The following is a 4,141-nucleotide window of genomic DNA, read 5'->3' as shown; positions in this document are numbered from 1 at the left end:
GGAGCCGTCTGCGGTAATGTAGTGATGTCAGTCCAGACCCTTCATATAAGAGACAGTGATGGGTGAGAGATTTGGCGTTTAGAATAAAACGCAAGGCACCATGATATACAGTGTCTAACGCCTTAAGGGATGCAGCAGGGGCATGCATGTAAAGGACATCACCATAATCAATCACAGGGAGAAAGGTAGTCATGACAAGTCTCCTTTTGGTAGATCTGCATGTTGTCTGCAAATAAATGGTTTCTGTGCTCAGCTGTGGACTCAAACTCAAAACCGCTGACTTATACGGACTTCTATACAATCAGGATTATGTGTAAGTGGGCAGGTTTCACTCATGTGCACTAGAAAACATGTCAGCGATATGAGCATGATGTGAAAAAAGTGAGACTTACAGTCGTGTGCAAAAAGGTTTCCAGTGAATGAAAATTCTAAATATCTGTACAGCCTCACTGATTTGTCTTCACCAACCTAAATAATTAAAGTTCAACAAACAATAATGATCAGGGAGTTGATAAAACCTCATATATACTGGTCTGTTAGTGTGCATGCGTCTCTTAACAAACCATACTGAAGCTTTAACAGCTCAATAACAACAGAATAAAAAGAAAACCAGAGGAAACTGAACAAATAACCCAGTGACCTTCACTGTGCTTCTGTGTCTCAGCTAAGAGATAAAGTTTATCCGAACCAGACGTCTTATCCCTGTGGAATTTCTAACAGTGAATTATTCTCTCTCTCTCTCTCTCTCTCACACACACACACACACACACACACACACACACACAGCGCTGTGTCCTTCCACTATCACTGTGGAATGTTTACCAAGCTCCCAGGCTCCAGATGAACTTGAGTTTGGTTAATTAGTAGAGAAAGCAAGCTGGTGGGAGTGGGAGAGATGGTGCCAGAGAAGTAGCAAACAAAGGTTATTTATGTTTCAAGTTTATGTTTTTTTGAACAGAAGTTACACATTGTCGGAGCTTTACAAAAGGAAGAGGAAGAGGAACTGAAATAACAGGACAATATAAAGAGTTTATAAAAACAAAGTAAGTTACTGTAAGTGTGCAAACCAAGAAGTCAGAAAATCACAAATGTGAAAGTAGAGAGTATTAGTGTGGCGTGTTCATCATTTATCTAAAATACCTAAACGGATTACTGGATGTTACAAAATTATGTGTTCCAGAGACATTCATGGTCTGCAGAAAGTAAGTATTGGTGCCTTTACTGACCCCCTGACTTTTCATCTATTGCCACCATGACACGTCCCAACAACCAGAGGCTGTGTATGCGGACCAGGCCGTCGAGGCAACCCACCTCAACCGCCACCTAGTCCTCCCTGCACCCGACCCCTATGACTCCCTCTGCGGGTGGTGAGTCCACAGGAGGGCGGGCCCACGTCGTCCTTTCGGGCTGAGCCCGGCCGGGCGGATACAAGCGGCCGAAATGAGTTTCCTCCGCAGGGTGGCTGGGCGCTCCCTTAGAGATAGGGTGAGGAGCTCAGTCATGTGGGAGGAGCTCAGAGTAGAGCCGCTGCTCCTCCACATCGAAAGGAGCCAGTTGAGGTGGCTCGGGCATCTTTTCCGGATGCCTCCTGGACGCCTCCCTGGGGAGGTGTTCCGGGCGCGTCCCACCGGGAGGAGACCTCGGGGAAGACCCAGGACACGCTGGAGGGACTATGTCTTCCAGCTGGCCTGGGAACGCCTAGGGGTCCCCCCGGAAGAGCTGGGGGAGGTGTGTGCGGATCGGGAAGTCTGGGCGGTTTTGCTAAGGCTGCTGCCTCCGCGACCCGACTCCGGATAAGCAGGAGAAGATGGATGGATGGATGGCCACCATGACACTAATATTTGTAGTAGTGGATGGATAACCAACCATGTTCCCCATAGAATTAATTCTATACTCTTTTGCAGTCCTTTCACCTTTTATTTAACACCATTATATCAAATAAAATTTGCAAATATGCCATTTGGGGTGACACAGTGGTTAGTGCCATCAATTCACATCAAGTCAGTTCTTGGTTTAAACCTTCTAGGTTCTGTCTGTGTGGAGTATAAGCCTGCTATTATGCTAAGCTAAGATGGTGCACAGATCAGCCTCACAGTAGTGCTAGTGCAACAGTTAGCTGTGAGCCTTGTATAATAAGTTAACTAGTTCTAATCAATGAGTAACTGCACTGCAATCAGGTTAGGGAAGAGCAGTGGAAGGTGTGTTCTTTCATTTTTGACCTTAACAACAACAACAAGAAAAACTCACATTTTAACTTTTAACATTCATTGTCTCTTTTGCAATAGAGATAACTTTCATTTGCCTTTTTTGTTAGGTTTAGGATAAGTATATCCTTGATATTTTCTGATAAAGTGTACTTTGGTTTTCATCTGCCCTAAGACTACTTACTGAACAAATACATACTTTAATATTCCATAACTTGCTCGGCATCAAGCATGAAAGTCAGAAATAGACACAGCTTCTTTGTCTGTTTTACTGCCTGCCACATTGTCTCTCTCTGTCAAGGCCATTAGTGGTGGCTGCTAAAGGGACATCATGTCAATTATTAACTGTCCGGTCAATGTTTAAAGACTGTAGTATCTGCTGACCACAGCGGGGAAAGAGAAACTGCTGGATATAAAACAACATCACCACGAAATCTCAAAACTGGAAAGAGCTTGACTTTCAAAAGAACAAGTTGAGTCATGAATAAATGATAGTCGGTGTGATGCAGTCTGTAGTTACCCACAGGAGTTTTTTTTTTTAATTCCTTAATTTCCTGTTTGTAAGTTATCGGGGTATTTCACAACTCAACAAGTTCAAGTGAACTGTAGCAGACATTAACGTCAGAGGCTCTGATCATGAGGGCTGCTGTAAGTGTATAAGGCAGTTCATTAGTCCTTCCATGTCAATTAATAATACCTTATTACTAGAACATTTTTTGCTAAGCACCTGCAAAATGAAGCTATTAAAATGTACACATCATACAATTTAACTGTTATATCAGCTAATTCTATTTCCACATTTGTGAACAGTGATTGGACAGTGTGAAGATCTCACTCTGTGGAGTGATTTATCATCACAGCGTTACAGGAAAAGCTCCACAGGGAGGTCAGTATATAAGATGGTGGACTTCTCTGTACGTCTGCAGCTGACAAAAGCATAAAAGCACTTCCATCATCCAGTAACAATGGACTTCCTGTTAAAAGCCAATAATCAGGCCACTCATGAGCTTTTAGTTCCCATCAGGTCTTCATGTCAGCGAATCCCTTTTGCTTTCTGATCAGAGCTTCATACAAACACAGTCACATGACCGTGACCCCCGCACTTACTCATGGCGTTCCAGGAAAGTGCTACAAGTTGAGGCATCACAAACAAGTGCAGATGATATTAGATTATGGTGTTATGTTGTGTGTGTGTGTGTGTGTGTGTGTGTGTGTTGGACAGGTCCAGTTATACTTTTCCTGGAATGTGTTTGGTTCTGTGGTTTCACCTGAAGAGCTACATTAATGCAGCGGTGGGACTGAGAGAGGTGGTGGACGAGTAGAAGCTGGTCGTCCTCCACTTGAGTAACTGTTCCAGCTGGTCATTGTTATGACGGATGAGCACAGTGAGAAGTCAGCAAGTGTCGTATTTTCCAAATCATTTTACGTTCTTTCACATCAGTTCCTTTGCATTACATTGCAACACTTTCCCACTGCTGTCCTCCTTTCTTACTCACAGCCGGTTTTGTCAGCAGTTACTGTAAAACTCACCCGTTTCCGCGTGTGAAACAGTCACGGATATTCAGTTCAATTGAATTTTATCTGTATAGCGCAGTTTACAACATATGTCATCACACAGCGCTTAATAAAGTAAGGTATAGACCTTACAAATTTAAACAGAGAACCCAACAATCCAAAGTGGACTCCCTTTGAGCAAGTGGTTGGCAACGGTGTGAAGGAACCAACCCTGGCTGCAGCATTTTGTATCAACTGGAGGTTTTAAGAGAATTACTGGGACACCCTGATAGCAAGGAATTAAAATAGTCCAGTCGAGATATCAGTTGCTTCATCTAAACATTCATAATCACACTGTCACGATGAGTTAAGAAGGGATACACATGAGTGACATTCATGTAAAGCCTTAATACTCTTCCTATATTAAATTAATGAATTCCACT

This window comes from Stegastes partitus, unplaced genomic scaffold, assembly GCF_000690725.1.
Source record: "Stegastes partitus isolate 25-593 unplaced genomic scaffold, Stegastes_partitus-1.0.2 Scaffold1403, whole genome shotgun sequence".
Lineage (NCBI taxonomy): Eukaryota > Metazoa > Chordata > Actinopteri > Pomacentridae > Stegastes > Stegastes partitus.
Note: the sequence above shows the minus strand (reverse complement) of the source record.